The 22,753-nt window shown below is 34.8% G+C and overlaps 1 protein-coding gene across 2 annotated transcripts in view; it reads left to right on the forward strand.

The window, feature by feature from the left end:
- The window catches only part of LOC116168678, a 184,345-nt gene that overhangs the window by 26,459 nt on the left and 135,133 nt on the right, over window positions 1-22,753 (forward strand). For both annotated transcript variants that reach the window (XM_031484618.1, XM_031484619.1), the window contains exon 2: window positions 6,774-6,800. The gene's annotated coding sequence lies outside the window, so the exon portion shown is untranslated. The remainder of the gene's footprint in view (window positions 1-6,773; window positions 6,801-22,753) is intronic.

Below are 22,753 nucleotides of genomic sequence, written 5' to 3' on the forward strand. Positions count from 1 at the left end.
CTGGAAAATGCCGTCTCCTTTAATAATATGAAAACATCTGCTCGATGGTACAGTTGAATTTTTTGCACCACCTTGGTAACGTTATGTTCGTGATGTTTAGTTTATGGCTTCAAAATGCCTTCCAAGCTTCAATTTTGGAATTTTTTTTTCAAGATTCGTAAATTACTATACAGTGTATGAAATTTTTATTCTGAACCTTTCAATCTTCAAATTTTCAAACTTTCAAATTCATCCATGAACTCTTGTGCACTTTTACATCCTCATTCTTGACTAGGCGGACCGGCATTTCAACGTGAAATTCATAGTTGTGTCTTTGCAAGAGAATTTTGAATTTCCGAATAATTTTTTGGCGTTATTTCCCAAAGGAATGGTGTGTTGCGATTGCGGCTCAGATTGCTATTTGTGATTTATAAAACCCGTGGTGGTAAATGGATTGCTTTCCTCCAAAATTCTTATATGTACATCTCTCTGATACTTCATTTCCGATATCATTTAGCGTAATCTCTATTAGTAAAACTTGCGTGTAAGATATTCATTTGTAACTGTCATCCATGTAAAGGTGTAAAATCTATACATTAAAGCATTAAATCTCGAGGGATATTCAATTTTCACGGCATTTTCATCAGAAATTATTACCATGAACGTGTGATATTATTAAACGTAATCTTGACGTTGTTAGAGTCGTATTTCATGAAACGTGCCATCAATAACGGACTGTCGCAGGCATTGTCTTCGTCGGTGTAACTTTCCGCGATATTAACTTGGGAAATCAAAATTACAACCCCCATATATAAGAAGTGGTAATATGAGTCTTATAACGCCCTTTTAATATCAGAAAGGCCTCCGTTATTACATATACATTTTTTATGCGTTTTTTTTTCGCGCACTGGTTATTCTAAAGCTTGGAAAATGTAAATTCGCGTTTAAGCGCATTTTGTATCTGAAGGAATGTAAAAATGTTAATAAACACCAGTCGGTAACATAAATTTATCCGAATTGTTTAAATTTACTTTCATTAAAACTGAAATTAACTTTTGAAAGTACTTAATGATGCAAATTGGATTTTTACGTCAGAATACAATACGCGGCAGGACTAATAAAAAAAGATTCTTTGTAATTAATTTGGAATGTAACTACACTAGTTATGTTTCCGGCAAAAATTTTGTGGTATTTGCAACGTACCAAACGAGAAAATTATGCAAACACTGTCGAATAATTCATTTTCTGCAATCTAGATATCTACACAGCCATTTGAAAAGTTTCAGCATTCCATAAGTAGAATTCATTTAAACCCAAATAATGTACAATGGTATGTTTAACTAGGAGCTGGGGAAAGAATTCATTATCCGGGCCGGTAATTTGTCCTTAACCTTTCCCGTATCACGTCCCAATTATCGTGAAGAGATTAGAATCTTGCTCGCATTACGGAAAATATACAGTATATAAGACGATTATTTTCAGTGTATAACTTTTTCAAGTTCTTGTATAAAGGCCGTCATCCATAGTGTCACAATCGGTATCTCTTGGATGTGAGGAACATTTTAGGAATCAATTTATATATGAAGAGATTGTGCAAAAATAATATTTGGAAACATTTATAGCCCCCCCCCCCCCCACCCAAACTGCCTATCAAATTCAAAATGTATCTCTAACGATTAAAGGTATCTAAAAAGGTTTAAGTGCTACATGGTACCAAAATATATTTTTTTTACATAGTGATGAAATTATCGGACTTTTTTTTAACGAAAAATCGTATGGAAAGTGGTACTTTTTTTTCACGATTTTTACTATGCCTTTCCATGGAGTCTAGTCCTTTCTATGAACAATAGCATCCATTTTTGAGTGACAGTAAATATCGATTGTCAATAAAATTATTCAATTGTGGGTTATTATGGATCACTATGCAAAAAAATTTCGTGTACAACACGTGTTGAAAGTTTCTTTGTTCCATGAATTTGCTTGATTAACTCGGGTTTCGCCCTCATTAATCAAACTGCAAATTCATGAAAAATCACTTTCAAAACTAGTTGTACAAATAACTATTAGGCATTTTTTATTTTCAAAAAAAAGTAGCTACTCTAGTGGAAGGCCAGGACGAAAAAAATTCATTTTCGCCAACTCCCGTCCCCTCTACGACTCTATAAGGATGATAATTCTTTTTTTTAGAATAGCTTAAAGTTTTTTCGACAAATCTGGATTTGTCACGAAATTGTTGTGAAGTAGGTGTCAGGGGGTTCCTAATATATTCTTCCTGGTGCGTTAGATATGTACAATCGAGATATTATTGCGTCTACTGACCTGCCACATCAACAATGCGCTGAAATGTAGTGATGGCACATCAGAGACTTTTTAACTTTAATAACTGGGGGCCAAAGTTCTTCATTTGAGCGCTACGGCCCCAAAAGTGCTAAACATTGGATTTTTTCTTTAATTTTTTCTGAGCAATAATATCTCATAGAAATTTACGGTTTTTTACAGGTTTTTGTTTTCATCGATTATGGAATAATTTTTCCAAAATTCTTACTTCAAAAAAACCCTTAGGGTATGTGTACTAATCTATACCTACCGGTTTTGCATAGGCTTTTAAACATGCTCTTCCCGACTTTCTTTATCAAAAATTCCTACCCCAAGATAACCCTAGTGGTATGTATAATATAATTCCCTTACTGATAAATTCGCTGCTTCTCATTTCCCAAAACTCCTAATGAATTTCCTTCAATTTTCCTCTCATATCCATAATTTTCCAAAATTCCTAATCATTCTTCTCAATTACCTCTAAAGGCCATCCGTTTTTTGTTATTTTTTTAACAAAACGCTTTCCCCCATACAGCATCTTATTAATAGTGTGTACAAATTTGCACCAAACTTTTTTCATGCAGAAATCTGCAATCATGAAGACTCTTGTATCATGGATCGTAATTTGGGCTCGATTAAGCACACAGTTGATCATTTATGCACGACACAAACTTATTAAACAAAAATCAAGGTATTCAGGGCCTACAAACAAAGCACCACGCACATGTGATCGATTAAAACAAATTAAATTTTAAAGGAAGTTCTAAATAGGTGCCTTAAAGAGTTAATATCCTAACATCCGGTTATAACTTGCGATTTTTTATCAGCCGCAGAAAAACGCAAAGACCAACTTACTGATGTTGCTTTGAAAATTCTGTTTGTTGCTTTTTGGTATTTTATCCACTTCAACAACCACATTTAACCTTGATAAACAATTGGAATTTAACTCATACAGGGTGATGTCCGCATGATAATGATTTAGTATACATAACAATCTGAATACTTGAAAAATGTCTAATGTTGTTAAATAAGTTATTCAAGAAAAGAACTGCTCGAACTATCTAATGAGAAAGAAAATGCGCTATTCCGTAAAATTTGACATTAGGGGAAATATAAGTCTTGAAGGTTAACAATTTTCTGCTTTACAAATGAAAACCACAATGTTTTTAAGAAAGATGAGGTCAGAATAGCTATGTTAGTAATTTGACGTTTTTCATTGAGTGGTCATAGTGGTTATTCCACTAACTTCCGTCTAATTAGGAGGCAATGCCATAGGAACTATCCACATCCCAACAGGGGCAATTAAACAAAAAAGAATAGGTATTCGCCTGGAAAACCGATGATAACTGCTCCTGAAACCGTGAGACCATTTTGTTTATATGGAAATGGGTTCAACCTAACAAAAAGGAGCGTGGGAACATACTGAAATGTTTAATTGCTTTTGGCAGACCTTTTTGTCTAGCATCTGATAGTCTCTTAAGGGGTTGCAAATTGTCCTAAATCCTGAAAGGTGTAATTACGTTCTTTGATACGAGAATAAATGAGTTTTTTACTGGGATGGAGAAGGACGCAGTGTAGGTGGTAGTCACGTTAATGTTTCAGATCTCAGTGCAGTTTCATCCGTAAGCAGAAAACTGAAACAACGCTATGGCAAAAAAAGGAAAGTGATGTTTCGCATACAGTATCGCATTAGACTAAATTTGGTAATTTTATTAGCGTCCCAAGTAAATAAAAGTGTTAGAACAAGAATGATTGTTTTCAAGTGCTGGAATAGTTATAGTTTGCATATTTAAAAGTAAAAAAAAGCTATACTCGGATAGCCTGTCCACCTCCGAATTTTAAAAGAAAGAGAAACTATAAATAAGTCAATTCATCATTCGTAAACTCACTATTAAAACTTGCAAGTCTCGTCTTCGGGCTGGTTTTATTTACATTCTTTGAGCATGAATGAATCTAACAAAAAACTTAAAAATAAACACCATCTTATTGGGCTTGATCCAGGATTTCCTCCAGGGAACGCGATCTGCCAACCTAGTGGGGTTAGAAGAATTAAAACCATTAGTACAATGACATAAATGTGATTTACTGATTACCTACTTAAGTGACAGGAATTATTTAAAATGCATACCCGTTTCACGAGAAGAAATTGGAGGTGATTAAATCTTGAAGTTGAAAGTTTACCTTGAACCTGACCACTAAAAAGGCTCACAGCGTTAATGTTAAACGTTTCATTCCACTTTCTCCATTCGGGTTGAGTATTTGCGTACTGCATTTTAAACTAACCGGTTCTGCATGTGTTTGTCCTCAACCGTGACCTCCCCGTACGACCACCTGTAGATGATCGAAGATAAATATTTATCCGATGAGTAGATCTTCTTTTTTAAGAGAATGAAAATAAATAGAATTTTTTAGGTAAGTGAAACATGGTCACATCCTATAACTTTATGATGCGTCATTAACGTTACGAAATCGTGTTTACCAACTGGGATCTAACGATGACCTTAAGGTGGGCAATTTGAAAAATGCATTGCAACACTGAAATAATCGAATTAGTCATTAACGCTTGTTTTGAATAGTTTCAAGGTGCTTATCTTCGATTCATAGGAAAACCTAAATGTAAGTACGTTTGCAGTAGATCATGTTGCTTTTTGTACTCGGTCGGTCAAGTTCTTCATCAAAATGACAATTTTGTAGTCATTGGTAGTAAACTGCTACTTATACTTTCAGAGAATGTCAACTGTCAAGACAAGGTCCGCCCAAACCCTTCACTTACAAATCGCTGATGGATTTGCACCCTATTTGGATTCGCCAGTAGAATTTGCATGAATCGGAAAACAAAATTATTTGTGATCCGGTTCTGTATTCGAACAGTCCGAATCAGGACAAAAATTCACCTAATACTAACCGATCCATTCGTATAAAATATGGCATTAGTAGGTACCTATTTGCCTAAATAAAAATAGTAGTACTAATTATTATTCATAACAAATAGTTAGGAATCAGTATCAGGGAAAGGCTTGGGTATAACCAGTATAACACAGTTCATCGACTTTCTTGTACAAATCGTCGTACAGGTGGCGGCGATGACTCGTGCCTTTGTGGTCGGGGTGTAGGCGATGAGCTTACCTGCCTAACCTTGGTTCTTTCGATTTCGGTTACGTCAGACAGATGCAAATGAATGATTGTTCTAAATTGTTTCCATTTTCTAACCGTTCAAATAGCGAACAATAAAAACATTTGATAGATGGAAAACAACGCCTCTATCAATATTGTTGTTAGAGTCTATTCAAATAGTTGAAAGATCTAAAATTAAAACGTAAACAAATAGTACCTACTGAACAAAAACCGTTAGAATCAAGGAAATGGGAATTATTTTAAAGAATTACTATTATGTGTTGGCGAAATAAATTAAAAAAAATCGATTTTGCGAAGATATCTACTTAACCGTGATTTTAGGGGTTTGAGTGTAGTTGGTGCAATACATACCTAATAGACAATTTGCAGGTTGTCGAAAACAATAACTTGTATTTCTATTGGAATTGTCAAAAAAGATACGCAAGCCGTGGTGGATTTGAAGCTCGTCTTTTCTGCGTCATTTGATTTTTATAGAACATTGTTTTTTACCTTGGGAAACCTAGGCGACGAGATGTCGGGGATTTGGATCATATTCAGTTATCCTAATTAGGTGTGCTTCGTTACAAGGGTGAATTCGGCATGAGACCATTCTCTGGACCAACCATCCGGCATTTAGTACGGAGGGAAAACCTCTTTCTCCTGTACTTTCGTGGAGATATAAATTCCAATTGGTGCATTTAGAAAACATGGTTCAGTATTTCAACAGAGCTCGTGTTGAAAAGGGGGGTCCTTTCATTTTTTTCTTTATCGAAATTTAGAGGTGGAGGTGGAAGGGTTAAGTGGAAGAGCAAATGTGTGGTCATGTACATCGATTTAAAAAAATTGATTGATTAAAAAAAATTAAAAATCTGTTTGACATTTAGTTGGTTAGATCCGATAACTTTTTCCTGAGCCCGCATACTTTTCGATGTTTCCCCGTATCTCTAGCGAGCGACTATTTTCAAATTTGATTTTACCACCGTAAGAGCGACCCAAAAAGACCACATGATCCCTAAATAACTTTTTACTCGTAACAATTACCCTATAAAGGTGCGAAAAATGGGACACCCTGTACTAATGACATGATTTGAACCTGCAATAATAATGGTTTGAAACAGAGCACAAAAAACTATGGTTATTTGCATGTGGTCACATGCTGTATACACAGGGTGCTATTATACATCAATATCGATTCAAAACTGCATTTGCAATTCGTTCTTTAATGTAATGGGGCGTTTACTAACACAAATTTTGAAACATTTACATTACAAACTGTACTTATACACTCCTTATTAATGTCTCATTTTTTACACACATAACATTTTTGTTATTTAATGAAATATAACATTTGATCTCTTTTACAGGCAATCAAGTGGTGCAGCTGTGACCAGGTAAGAAGTTCAATTTTTTGTTAAATTGTATGTTTTACATTCGCCTTGGGAATTTTCATGCGCGTAAATTTTATATAGAAATTATGTATTTCTTACCCTTGAAGGAGCTTTCAGAGTACAGAGGCTCTCTTTCTTCGACCCCTATGGAATCGAATTGCCCTTCAATGGACCCTTGATCATTGCTTTTGACCGCGTACTTTTCGAGAAATTAAATGTTAAACGGGGAAGATGTCTGCTGGATCCGAGGGGTAATTCGCAGGGGAAATCTCTGTACACTAGTGAGGAAATCACGAGGAAGTCATGATGAAATCACTAGAAATCGGAGGAAATCAAGGGAAATCACGGGAAATCATTGGAAATCAAGGAAATCTAGAAGGAAATCAAAGGGTAGTCAAGGGAAATCATTTACAAATGCTGAATGCTCATGCGCAGTTGCGTTACTCAAAATACTGTGTGAACGTTTTTTTAATTTACGCTCAAAATAAGTGAATGAGTTTACATATGAATTTATAAGGTAAGAAGTTTTTGTGAATCGTGTTACAACTTTCCTTTCATTCCTTTTGGTTTTTAACGGTTTATATTAAAATATGTTGAGTTGCTTTTTGCGAAAATAAAAGTACGTAATCAACATGTGGAACCCGTGACTTCATTGCCGCCGATATTTTTACAATACCAAGTATCTACCTATATAATGCTTATAATGCATACAGGATCGGATTAGATCGGGATATTTCCCCTGAAAGGGTCCAAGTTGTCAGGATTTTCTAAATCATATTGCGGAAGAACGATTTCCGCGCTATTTTAAGTATTATACTTATATGCTTCTACAGGGTGTTTTTTTAAGATGGACCATACGACAATGTATAGGCGTTGAGTTATTTAATATGGGCCTTAGGGAAATTTACATTGCGCCAATTGTTCTCAAATCTTGGCCTGGCGCTTAGTTATTTCACTGACAGTTCTCGATCTCAATGCCTCAAACTGCATCAACGAAGCAGTAACATATTCCGCTGCTGGAAATTTGTACAAGAGTGGACACGGTAGCCCAGTGGTATGCGAGCTCTTCAGTGCCGAGTATCGGGTATTGTTTGGTTTCCGGTGGAACACAATTCGAGCACCGATGGTAATCTTATACGTTTATATCTGATTTGAATAAAATTGTTCATTTAGAAACAATTTCTACAGTACTGTGGCAAATGATTCGCGAGGAAGTAAGCGAAACAATAATTGATGCAATGTAAATTTCGCTCGAAATTTCCTTATGCCCCATTTTAAATAACTCAACGCCTTTACATTGTTGTATTACCCTAATCTTAAAAAAACACCGTGTAATTAATATTCTACACTTCTGTAGAAATATTATATTAGTTCATCAAAACATTTTTATGGCCCTCTGGATCTGGACCCGAGGTACATGAAAAGTGCATTAAAAAACTGTTTACCCTCGATTTTGTCATAAGGATCGCATAACAAATTTGCAAACGAAAGCGTTTGCAAAAGTTTTAAACCGGGATTCACGCGCGTTTTTAATAAGTGACACATCTTCTCTTCACAGGTGGTCTGCATCATGGATGACCCCACTGAGGAACTGAGGTTTAAATACAGTTTCCGTTTATATTTAAAGTTTATATATCATTAACCTGTCGGTTCAGCAACTTTTTTCATATATATCTTAGAGAAATTTTGATAGGTAATCAGAGGAAATCAGGAGAAATCGGGGTAATCCCAAAGTAATCATGGGAAATCTCGAAGTAATCACAGGAACTCCCAAGGTAATCATAGGAAATCTACAGGAAATCTGAGGAAATCAAGGCAAAAGTAGTAATCTCTGTACAAATTATGGGTTGCGAACTACCCCTCGGCTGGATCTATTGCTTCGCAATTCCGAACCCTGTATTTCCACTGAGAAACAATCGTACTGAAAATGGGAAATTAAAAATAAGAAAATTTTGCCTAATCCTTTATAACATGCGAAAAGTGTACCCCATGAAAATCTTATTTTCTTATGTTGTTTTCCTTCTGGCCGTTTCTCAGGCTGTTTTCAGGTATAAAAAATATACTTTCCATAAAGATCATTTTTGCGCGTTTTGACATAATTTGAACCTGTGTGTAAATTTGCCACCCTGTATAATACATAGACGTGTAGATCTCCCTCATCTTTTAAATTATAACATTTAACCATTATCTACTCCGTCAAAGAATGCAAAATCGGGAGAATTTTATGCCAAAGAGAAGTTAGGTATCAGAAACGCTACGTTTTAAACTTAAAGAATATTTTTCACAGTGGGTAAATAAGAGCAGTGCATGGAATGCTCTTTATCGATCAACTTCAAAAGAAATATTTGAGAATATAGCAAACTGCATCAATGAAATTTAAATCTACGAGCTTCACAACGCCCTTTAAGGAGTGCATTCTTAAAATATCTAAATATGCAGCAGGTTTTATCAACATTTCAGCATACTTGGCAAGCTTCAAATTGCAACATTTTAATTACAAAATGTGTACAACCATTTCGCGGTTTACAAAGCAAATTGCTACGTGTAATCTTTCGAAAAAAAATCCACAGCTCCCGGTTTTGTAGTATTTTCTCGTTCACTTTCTGTTTACGCTTGCCCTTGTAATTATACTATATAAATTATCTGTGTTGATAAACAATTTTCGTCTGAAAGAGGAAGTATTTTTAAAGTAGATTTTCTGACATCATTAGCAAGATATTCTTAAACGTCTGGTACCGGAAGGAATATTTTTACACAAAACCTGGCGAGATGTAAAAGAGCGCGCGTTTCTAAAAAGACTTCGAAACAATAAACTTCCTGGCGCATCCCACAATTAAATTTACCCAGATCTCATCAGCGATTGTTGTTAATTCATTGAAAAAGAATGTACCTTAATTAGAACACTTCATTTGTGAAATTTCACATGAATATTCAACGTAAGTATAAGCATGCAGGCCAAGATTTACTTTTTTCGTTACATAACATACGCACTTCTTCAATAGCGAAATTGCATGGAGACTGCGAAATTATGGTTATTAAGAATTGTATTCAGATTCCATAATGAACTAATTTAGGTTAGTGCGGAAGGTTACGGATTAGTATGGATTAGAAAGCATGGCTTAAAATATCAATTGTTCAATTTCAATTAAGGTTAAACGAAATTTTTAAAGTAAATATTTTTCCGGCAGAGAACGTTTTAAGTGCATTTCCTGGAGCTTTTCTCGTTTCCTAAGCTCTTAGGGTTTTCAGGATATTTTCTTTACAGTTTCACAATAAAAGAAATTGTTTCAATCGCCGTAATATGAGTAATTAAGAAAATGTATGAAGTACTTAAATAGTATGCGCGGAAGAAATGAAGAAATAAATCTATTTTTTAAGTTGCTCATAAATGCAGCATTGAAAGTAATGAATTATTGTAATTACATTGTCCACATACGTAACTTCTTACATTTACATCTACATTTATAGATTAATCGAGTGCATTACGTAGTGCTGCATTAACCATAATGGGCTCGTCCAACGCTGGATATGGAATATTACGTAAAAACTCCAAATTAGCACTATTTTTACAGTTTTGCCACTCCGGTGGTTATTTCTGTATACGAGCACTGCAAATATGAATTGAGGGCCAATTGCAATTTAGAAATGCCATATGTATCTAGATCAGAAACACTTGTAAAACAACACTGCGGTCTATCCAAAAATGTATGAATTTCATCTAATCAAATCGTATTTTGAATGCACCCATTTCCAGCATGGGACAGCAGCATAATCTGCTTGATTTACCCTTACATTCTAAACCAGGGGTAGCATAGCCATCAAAGATACATCTGTATAACAAATTTTCACTGTATGAAGTTAGAAGAGCATGCTCAAAATGAATACAGTCTTTCCCTAAAGACACATATATTGAAGTTTGAAGTATTTGTTCTAAATTGTGTCTGTCACCCCATTGTCGTGTTTTGGTTTTGAATTACACGCTGGAAATAGGTCGTGTTAAGTTACTTATGTAACTTTGCAAATTAAGCGCCGTTGGATAAAAACAAGCTGACTACATAATTCTAAAGCTCAGTATACAGCCGTGAAAGCCCGGTGAAATAACGAAAATTAATAAAATATCGCGATCATTACTATTCCGCCATTGAGTAGGCGTTAAAGGATGACGTAAAATTCAGAGAGCGGGATAATTTTTGTACGAAAATAAGGCATTCGCGTTTAGACAGTCAATGGGAACAAATTTTGATTATTGACGTCGATAGAGTTAGGGTCCACATCGATTAGCGTTCGGGTAGCCGAGCTTAGAAAACCGTTAAAAAATTCAGGGCGACTTCGTGGTCCATTTAATAAGTTTTTTTAAAATCATCATTAGTTGCCTAGGTACAAAATAATATGGAGTGGAAAAAGCGTCCCACGTGAACCTGAAAAATCCAAGTTGGAGTGGTTTAAAAAGCAGTTGTTCGCTCCATATGTAGTGTAAATGGAAGGTATAAATTGTAACCTCTAGTTAGATAAAGATTGATAGTTCACAAAGGATCACAGTTTGGAGTGTGTTCCACAGTGGGAGCGCGGAAAAGTTATAAGCGTGCATTATTCATTCAATCTAAAGATCTCGTTCGCCATTATAAATAAACGTGTTCATAAGAGAATGAGGTATATGACGTGAAATTAATTCACGTCCTGCATGGGCGTTACAACAAAGAAAACTGTTCGTCAAAATCTAATAATAATAAAGTTGATAACGCACAAGGTAGTTTGGTGAAAAGCTTGCCTAGGATGTGTATGCAAAACACTTTTTGCACCAAATCGCATTAACCAGCAAATTAATTACCATCGAGAGTATTATCAATCTTCAAAGTCCAAGCCAAACAGCGTTCGCAGAGATTGTTTCAAGGCGGCGGGTTTAAGTATGCAACCCTTTGGAAATCATCTGATGTCAACCCCAATTGACGAGTAAAAAGGTTGATGGTAAGAATTCCAGATCTTTCACGTCAAAGGAAAAATTGTAAATAAAGGTTGGTTGTAAAATTTGGAAAATTTATTCCATAACTTTAAGATCCATTGTCAAAGATAAAATATTGATCCGTTGCAAACTTACTAGTAAAATTTAAAACGAGAGATCTTAACGGAGTCGAAAAAGAAATGTTGTATATCTTAATCAATTTTCTTTCATTTCTTATAATCAAAAGGACGAAGTAATTTTCTTTATGATACAGTTTTCTGATTGCAATTTCCCGTTTAATAAAAAACAAAAGAAATTGTCAACAAATCAATTGCAGCGGAAGCGCCGATGCATGCATTATCATTCGAAAGTGTATTAGTATATCACAAAACTAATATGTATTAACTGCAACCCCTTACTATGTAAAAATGGTGCGCCACTGGAGACATTGTGAACCCCTTCTTAGTTCCTAGGACTGTTATTATTAATTTGAAACATTCCTCATGTAATAATGACACATTCACACACTGACAAAGATATCGGACTGAAATGCTCTTTAATTCTTTGTGTAGTTTACATGGCAGATTTTAAGGTATATTATATATATTGTGCTGGTTAAAATAAGAAAATTATAATACGGGTAATTACAATAGTGTACTTACTAACCTTCAGTAATGAAGCTATGATGTAACGATGCTATAATGAAGACGGAGATTGTGGTTATTGTGAAGTGCTTAGTGCTCTTACACTGTAATCTATTGTATTATTATTAATTTCTGACAACACCAAACATTAAGTATCATTGTCTTTTGTATAATAGTCGAAAACCTTTCTCCTACCTGTGAGTGGACTGAAAGCGCCCCAATGTCCCAAAGGTTTCACGACAATAGGAAGAGTGGCACACTGATCATATAATTAAACCATTCAGACCAGATTTTGGTCCATTAAAAATCCGTCCGCATACAATAATATTTTACCACAATAAGTCATCCTCGAATGGTAATACAAGAATCGGAAGTGCAGTCAGTCAAATTATTACCACCGATCAACTTTAATGAACGTTTAAACGTATTTAAATGAGCACAAGGTGGAATACAGGGAGTAATTAAATATTTTCTTCCCCAACGAAGCATAAATTTCCGATGATCTATCTGCAAAAGTAACGTGCAAACGTTTCATGTACATCCAAAGTTCATTTTCATGCTTGATTAATTAACTGCCGAGAGGAAGGTAGCTTCCAAGTCCAATTCCGGAATAAAATTAGTATTAATATAAATCTGGATACATGACATTTTTGAAATCAAATTAATACAATTTACATTTATATTTCGTTCTTGCCTGTTTATTTGATTGATTACGTGCCGCTAATTAAGAAATTAAGTGACATTTAGTTTTCAACTTCATTAAATATGATTGCGATTGAAAGTTTTATTACTTGCCTACCTTGTGAAGATTTACATCGTTATTAGTAATAAATTGTTATCCGCAGACATACACATTGTGGTAGGTATCGTGCAGTCAAGTTTACTATTGTTTTCTATGTTGATGTAACATGTTTTACGACAGCGCGTAAAACGGTGTATTTAATTCTTTCGTAAATTAAAATCGACTCTTGTTACAATGAAATGTGCTCTAAAAATCCAGAGCAACGTACCTGCACGGCTAAGACCAACTCACGCCTTATAAAGAAAAAAACAAATTACTTAGTACCTTTGCACAAGGTACACATTTATACCTCTTGGATTTAAGTTGATACAAGAGATAAGTAGCAAAATATACCAAACGCTGAACCTAAGCAAGCAATCTCTATATCGTTATCCTGAAGAATAAACACACACACACATTGAATGCATCTGTAAATTAATGAATCCTGAATAAAAATTGTTCAACGCAGGGCATCGATGATTATTCTTGTTTTGCTTCGAGTAAAAGCATCTCTGTATTTTTACAAAGCATGTTTTTTATTTGGATTGTCAAGAGATAGCAATTACTTCCGGTCCAATTTGTATTATAAACACAACCTTTTAAACTTTTCTCCTGATAAAATATTGTAAATGATATTCAATAATTACATTTTATTAAAATTACAACTCTTATAATTAGAACAAATGGTAAAAGAATTTATTTCATCCATTTAAGCCACGATCAATAATAATATTTATAGAGTAATTACCTACCAAAACATTAATGTATGTAGTGTAAACTAATAGTTTACATTTTTCCCCTCAACCTTTTTTCAATTTCTTTTTTCCTACAATTCTCTTTCATGGTGCTCTCTCGTTCTCAATTTCCCCTTAATGTGCGCCAGCCAGTGGCGTCAAGTTTCCCTTAAATGCTTTTTAAGTTCGAGTCAAAATCCTCTCCAGTTATTTGCTCTGTTTTAGGTTTTTCCCTTTATTTCTTTCAATTTTCACTTAAGTTTCCCATAAGTTTTTCTCTCTAGAGTTCACCAAGTTTCTCTAAAATTCATTGTTTCTCTTTAAATTCTCTTCGATTTTGTCTTCATGTATCCTCCATCTTCCAAGTTCCCCTCAAATCCCCCTTAATCTTCCTCAACTTCTCGTCAAAAAGGTACTAGGTAATAAAATGTTTGAATATGTAGCCTCCAAAACCCTTCCCATCTGGATCTCTAGGAAATCCCTATTGTACCTTATGGATAATCCTCTACTAGATAATATACACTGTGTTCAAGATACTATCATGGAGATCTCCAAAACCGTACAAGATACGACAATGGTCAAATTATAGAAAAGATGCGCAATTAACGGGTTATTAACAAGCTTTAAAGGAAACCAGAAAATTTGAATTACTTCCGAAGATTTTTCCGATTTCCTTTTTTTTTCTGATGTTATTTGAACGGATACAAAAATAAAAAACACGCCACTTTTTGAGCTTTATAAAATAGCGTTGAGAGATTTTCAATACAACGTTTCGTTTCGGAGAAATAATCATTAACTTTATTTTTTTATACGACCCGTAAAAAAAGTACATAGATACTGTTTTAAGTAGAATGTTTTATTACGAATATAACGATGTGCGGCACAGAAAAGACAATAGTTGGCAACTCTGTGGATTTTAACAGGATGGTGCACCCGCGAACAATTTCCTAATCGTGTGAAACCCTATCGGGAAAGTTTCTTGGAAAATAGAAAATTTTCCCGATAGATATTCTCGCGCTATTGGGGCGTTATGCGCGGCTGCACCATCCTGTTGAAACCAACAGCGGTTCCAACTTTTGTTTTTTTTTGTAGGCACGTATACCGTTGTATTTGTAACAAAAACTGCTCAAAAAATGGCAATGAGAAAGTGTTTTTTTTATTTTTTGTACCTGTTCAAGTAACACCAGCAAAAAGTAACAACCAAATCGAAAAATTTCGGGTTTTTCGGCATATCCTCGGAAATAACCGGAATTTTTTTAGATTTCTTTAAAACATGATAATAACCGTTTAATAGCATCACTTTTCCCTACTTTAACCATCGTCGCCTCTTCTATGGTTTTGAAGATCCATATGACCCTATCTTGGACACAGTGTATATATAGAGCGGTTCATATGTATGGAACTAATCCATTTTTCCCTTACCATGCAGGTTATGTTGGACAAAAAAAGTTCGGTTATTGTTTTGAACTCATTTATATCATGAAAATATTACCCCTCCTCTAAAAACCCCTCTGGATTTATAAGCACTCTTCAAAAATTTTAAATGAAAGAGGGGTGGTGTGGCTTCTTGGTTGGGAAGGGAATTTAATTCTTTATTCATCAATATTTTTTTAATGTGGTGAAATCATAACAGATTTTGAAAATACAAAAGTTGCTGTTTCCATTACAAAACTTTACGTAGAGTGAAATTTTCCTTTTGAACATTTAATTTAATTTTTTATTATACCTGAATCACAATCTCCGTTTTAAACACTCATATGCGTGCGAAAAAGGGCCTTTAAAACACACGTGCTTTAAAGTTGCTAAGTAACGATACTTCAAGTATGACTTTTAAAACTGTCATCTGGATGAAATAAACAATCCTCTTAGGTCGCTTTCTGTAAATGCAGAACAGTTCTTTGGCTTTTGTACCTATCCTTTGCTTGAAGCTTTCACAAACGCGCGTAATTTAGGGTATGCTTCCAAATCTGTTCCACTTTTTAATCGCAGCATTGCTTTAAAGTTTTGAATGAATGCACCAAAATATAGAAGATTTAAATACCTTTGACATTTCCTTCATATATGCCAGCATTATCGATGCATTTAAGACTTTATTCGTAAGTAACTTCCTATTCCATCCATGGAAACAACTTTTCATATTCTTTATAATAGGCTTTACTGGATTTGGATTTTACACCTACCAACGTTTGTTTAGATTTTACAACAATCGATTTAATGGACGGTGTATTATCTTTTTCAACGGAAATCGTTTAATTCACAAAGACGATGATTTTTATAAGCAAACGTCAAGTGACATTTCCATGGCAATCGTGAAATTACGAACACCCAGCCCACTTAATTAGACATGTATTCGAGTATAACGTCAATATGATTTCATTGTATTTCCTATTTTTAAATTACACGCAGTATAATAAAAAATACTTAAGATTGTAAATTTTGCGTTGCCTTAAAGGCTCGTTGCGCGTGCTTTAAACTTGAAAGACTTGATTATACACTTGTATCCTTGGAAATATATTGCTTGTGCAATGGCATGGAAACTTACCGATTGATAGGTACCTACGGAAATAGAAAATGCTACTGGTGCAGTAGGGAACGTCCAGAGTTTTATATAATTTGTTTGGTACAAAAAGGTCTTGTTTAATTTTCTTTCTTTGGGTCTTATAACTAGACGAAATCTGATTTTGGTATACCTACAATCAATTCCTACGTAAATTTTGGGAAGATTTTACGAAATTTGCACACTAACTGATAAGTTAGTCGTTTCATTCCTCTGATGTAGATTTTTTGGTTTCGATAAATTAGATTTAAAAAATAAAGTTTTAGTAAGCTTGCCCAAAATAAATCAACATTGTGGTATATAAACAACTTAAAGGTCGTTTTTGGGTTACTCGGAATATTTTCCGTTTCACTGCTAGGTGGAATAATAAATATAAGCTATCATATATCTTCTGCTGTACTTCAACAAAATTATGCAACAATGTTGGACGTAAATATTGTCTAATCAGACTCACAAACTACATAGTATCCGCGTAAAAATCAGTACATAACAATAAAAGACTTGATTTAAGGGCAGATTTTTATACAGTTATTTGGTTTTTATTTTAGTTCTTTAATTATAAAACATGTAACGACAGAGGTGTTCTGATAGATTGCACCGTAGGGTATTGCAAAGGAAGGCTATTGATTGAAAATTGTACGCCCCAAGGAAAAGGAATTCCATAAATCACAGTTATGTTTCAACAACACGCAGATTCTTTACAGATAACAAGATGCTATATTACCCTTATTAACCTGTTTAGAAATAAATAACGATAAAGCCCAAATGTGCAAAGCGAACGAATCTTTAATGCAATTTTAAGTTGAAATTGATAAATTTGCTTGGTAATTCCTCTTATGAAGAATTTTAACCGAGGTTCAACTTAACATCTTTAGTCTATGAATAATTCAGTAGGAATTTAAATTTAAATAATTTAACATTATAGACCGTCATTGTATTACTTAAAAGCTTTTTCATCTGAGAACTGTTTAAAAAAGTTGGTAATGGAATTGAAATTCGAATAAAATTTTCGTATTAATCTCTTACTCCTTTTGCTATAGTTGCTCGGTTGCTTTCCAATAAATTACTCTAGTTACCTCCGCCCTTTGAGAAGTTTAAAGAGCATCGTTCGACATGTGCGGTTACAATAATTTCTGGGTTTACCTCTATGGATTTTCCTTCAAACGAAACACGAACGTGAATAAGTGTTGCAATTTACACTGAGGCAAACGAGCTTGTTTTATTAGTCTATTTTGAAGAGATAGTTTAGAAACTTCTGTGAGACAATATACTACAAAGCGTCTCGACCCAAAGTGCATGCCCTCCTTGGTGAGCTTTATGCATAAGAAACCTATTGTACGTTGATACACCGAGCGTATACCATTGCATATCCCTGTCTTCCTGTTTTGATCACGTACCTAATTTTCAACAATTAAATTCACATCGTCTAAGATCTCCTCGAAATATTAACAATTTCCGAACAATTCTCGCAATTAGAGAGCTGATTTTAAACACCACAAATATTGACAAGAGATGGGTAAGGTAAACCAGTCATCGTTAAATATAACTGCTGATAGTAATTAATTCCTTAGGGAATTGGTTTTATTGCGTAAGGGAAGCTAATGTCAGCTGGATTTAATTAAACCTAATGGGAATAAGATATTTTAAAAGATTAACGGAGTTTGTGCAAGAAGATCTTTTAACAAATAGATTGTGAAATTTGGAAAAAATTCTGATTGTGTAAGCTGCAAAACTCAATTTTTGACTAGTGTGTAGCTTGTCTGGGGACTATTCGAATAGAACTGACCTTAAGTATTGAAATAGGAATTAGGGATATAAACAATATTGAATCTAGGAGCTGCCTAATGTTACTGTTGCGTCAGTTCAAATGACAAAGTAACGATTTTTGTGTATTAAAAATAAATAAGAGGATGTATTCCTGTGGCTTTAGAACTCGTAAGGATAAAAAGGACCAACTACGTAAAGAAAGTTTTGTCTTGACTCTTGAGCAACCTTTTCAAGCAGAATTTTTTATGTAAATCTACCAGGAGTGGATGTCTCCTAGAAAGTGTTGCCGGCTAAGGATAATCCAGTTATTGGTTTTCTTGAATGTCAGCATATGAAGGTTGTTACTTACCTCGGAATGCCTGAAACTAGATAGGCCGTGCCTATCTTAGGCTTTTCTGCCCGCTTTTCAGTCTTGTCCCAGACATTTTCGAGATCGTCTAGTCAATCAATATAACATACGAATCAAAGACATGAGCTTGGACGCCCAAAAATCAAGGTGCTGACAGTTCTGCGCGGACAATTGTGTGGATAAATTCCATCAATAGGTGGAGCCATCTATCAAATCACTTCAAATGTTACGGGGGTTCTTCGACAAGTAGTAAACGGTAAACAATAATAATTCTTCGTAATGGAGAAGATAAACCGTTACATTCTAGATATTAGTATATACCGACAACAGATCAGCTGCGAGAATTGTTCCAGACATCATGTCACTGGCAACTTCTAGGTAAATTGCTCCTATTTTTAGACATAAAGCCTGAAATTATCGTTTGTGTAACCTATTACCCTGATCCTTTAACGCCTTCCATGAATAGAACCGGATAGCAAACGAAAAAAAATGTGTCACCTTATGTGATTTTTATTCTTTGTCTTATTCGTGTGCTGCACTTATTGGACCGTTCTGCTGGCGTTGAGGAACCAGTATTCTCTTCTTACCAATGTAAGTTCAAGATCTCCAGATTTTGCTGCTAATGATACACTTCAGAGGCAGTCATGTCCATTAACCTAGCAGAGCAAGGTCAGCAGAGCACAATCAAACATATTGCATAATTAGGTGCTAATTAAGTGCCATATTCCCGAATTAAATGCTCCTTTTTTTTTTAAATTATTACATGTTCTCCTAGGTTCATATGAACTCAGCAGAGCACTACATTAAAAGCACAAAAAAATGAAAAGTGAACTAACTATAATTAGGTGCGAATTAGGTGCTAATTAAGTGCCCTATTCATTTATATGGGTTTCAATTTTTTTTAAAGTCAGTGGGTTATTAAAAAATCGGTGGTCTTTATTTTGATGGGTCACTATCACTAGTTTCCGTATGCATCGTGACCGGTTAAATTGGAAAAATTACTGGCGCCAGTCTAACTGGCGTTAACAGGCGATAATGCTATCTTAATGGGTTTTACGGGGAACTACATGACCAGGAGAGTCCTGAAAATGTAGAAAGAGTTCTCTTTTAGATCTAAATTCCCTTATCCTTGGTTAATTTTGAAGGTACCATCTCTACACGAAGTTCTGGTCTTGACAAGCTAATGGAATAAAATAATTGACAGGAATAGAACATAAACAATACAAAAAATATTACAAATAGGACACTGTAATATATAGCTCTGCAATGTCAATATTTAAATATTAATTTTTAGTAAAAACAAGAGATCAATGCGTAGTCAGAGAAAATCAGAGAGAAAGTATTAATATTAAAACAGGCTTCCACAGAAAACAACGAAGCTATAATCGTTAAGTGAATAACAAGCAAATGTAATAATTAGAATTTGATTGTACCGAAAGCCAGTATGTAATCAAGCGTTATATCAAGGAGCCGTCGAAAATAAAAAAATCACCTTTTGAGCTACATCTACAGTTGCCTTTTCGAGCTCAAGAAGGGCGCTTTTTGCCAATTCGGCCCATAACGGTTCTTTTATGTCCTAGTCTTTTAGAAAGTATGGCATTCAAAAAATTCATTATAACAATGTAATTTTGTTATAGGTGTGAAAAAGAAGTAAAAAGTACCAAAACGTGACCTATCGTCAGTTTAGCTAATTTACAACGACAAGGGGAATAAAATAGGACGAGGGAAATAAGTATTGAGACTTAATTTATTAATAAAAAACAGAAAATACACAAAAACTTGAGTAAAAAAATTACGTATGTAGTATTGTTTTTTATGTTATAAAACCTCACGTCTCTTTTTATTATTTACATTTACAGTAGTGGGTAAATTATCGACACCCCCACACGTACTGCCTTCGACACCGTATTAAAAATTTATAATCCACCCAATCCAATCCAATAACTTGTTAACAACAATAAAAAACCGAAAAGAACCGAAAGAAATAATAAGCGTTCCGGTCTAGGTTCCGGTCCATAATAAGTTGGCATTTCTTAAGGAATAACGGTTTAGGTTCGGTTTTGGGTCTTGAAGAAAATATCCGGTTTCGTTCCGGTTTTCGGTTCTTTTTCGATCCGGTCCGGGTCCCAGCGTAAGATAGAAAAACAAGGTTGTAAAGATTGGAATTGACAAAAGCAGGATACATCATAAACTTTGAAAAATTAAAATGACTATTGGTGCAAATGATCAGTGTATAATTAGAGGAAAAGCGCATTATACTGATTCTTTAACAAGATTTTCGCTGTAATAGATAACGATTTGCCCGAGGATTTGCCGAAGATGAGCAGCGCACATGTGTGGAAAATTAAAAAAAAATGGATGCCTCGGTTTCCTTTAAATAATTTGTAATTCGTAATAAAAAAAACTTCAATATCAATAGAAAGTTAATTTTATTTTGTACGATTAAGGGCCGTTTGCACCGACAAATTTAAGCGGAGATTAGCTTAAGCATAGCTTAAAATCCATGGCGACCATTGTCTCAATAATCGTTGCCATGGATCGCTTTAATTTGTCGGTGCAAACGGCCATGGATTTTTAACTTCCTGTAACAAACTGTTACAACGCCTAAATTAGACGACACTATGCGTATGCATCTATTTGTTCTAATTGTCATCACGTAGTAATATTTACGTAAACTTTATAATAGCACAATAGCATAGTGTAAACTATTTAGTGTTAAAGCTATATTCTAAGCAGAAATATGTGCGAAGAAATTTGCTTACAACAACATCAAACTATTCAATTCTTCCTTTTGTGGCTTTACGTTTAATAAAGGCATATACTCCCTAAGGAGTTAGGATAAAGCTGTTTTGTGCGTGTTGCTCTCTCAAAAGCGGACAATGGAAACATTGCAAATATCTGATGGCAAACGACGATTGAGAACATCTTGGAATCAAGATATTGGGCGCGGTCAGCGGACAAGAGCGACAAGTCATAAGTAAGCATAAAAAATTTCCGCACACTGACAGAAAGCTGATTTTTAATTAGTGTAGCCGTTCAGCGGATTTGCTTCGTGGGAAACTTAGCCGTTGTTGTCCGCTGACCGTGACCATTGGCTTTAATAAAAAATCTACACTACAAACAAAATTGGGCGACCCGAGGTTTTTGTTTGTGCACATAACCTCTCTAGGGGTGGTATTTCTTTCATGCAATTTACGTAATTGCAAACTTTTACGAGATAAAAGGAATAAAATATGCGAATATCTACAAATGAGCAAGGGAGGTCAAAAGCTAATGTATAATATTGTTCTCAAAAGCTTTAGAACAGAATTTGCCAAATTCGAGTAAAACACGTTCCAAGGGTGTCACGTTTGTACCTAGAGCACACTCTGGATAAAACTATTTCTGGATTATTAGAACCCGTCTCCCCTAATTGTTGTCGGAGTTGGTTGTCCCTAGGCATAGGGTGAAATGCACGACAAGTACCGTAAAACTCGTACGACTTTCACGGTCTGTTAGAATGTAGTGTAGTGAAAATCGCTCGAATTGCTAGGATTACTTGATGTGAAACTACAACCCTTAATTTTGGTTACTTGCGCGTCGTGAGCATACATTCTTCATTGTCCGTGTGACATACAGCCGGTATTTGCGAACGATGTTGTTTTAGCGCGTTTTAATGGAAACTGTATTTAACAAACGCACTTCCCTTTCGCCGAAAATCGTTAACTACTCTCGACTCTATCACCCCAGATTCACTTCGCTACAGATGGTCTCTCGAGTGTGACCCGTTAAAACAATGTAGTAACATGTGATCTCTGGCACAAAACCTGATTTCGCCAACCTAACATCGCATTAATGGGATTGTTGACATACACCGTCAGTTTTAGATTTCCCCTGAAATTCGCATCACGTGTTCGCGTTATACCATTTCTAAGACAAATTTATTCAAACTCGTAGGTATAAGACTAATTTGATGTTTACTCACTATGTCACGTTTCTTATCATATGTAAATTATGATTGTGTTTCACAAGAATACCCAACTTTCTCCCATTTCCCATACACGATAAGCAGGACAGACTGCCAACGTTTATAATTCAATGGCAGACTTAATGCTATTGCAAAACGCTTCGAACATTTTCCAAGTTGTAGTCCCGGATGAAACTTCGACCCAGTATGTACATGAAACTTAGATTAGAATAGTTTTT

This window comes from Photinus pyralis, unplaced genomic scaffold (assembly GCF_008802855.1).
Source record: "Photinus pyralis isolate 1611_PpyrPB1 unplaced genomic scaffold, Ppyr1.3 Ppyr1.4_LG4, whole genome shotgun sequence".
Classification (NCBI taxonomy): Eukaryota; Metazoa; Arthropoda; class Insecta; order Coleoptera; family Lampyridae; genus Photinus; species Photinus pyralis.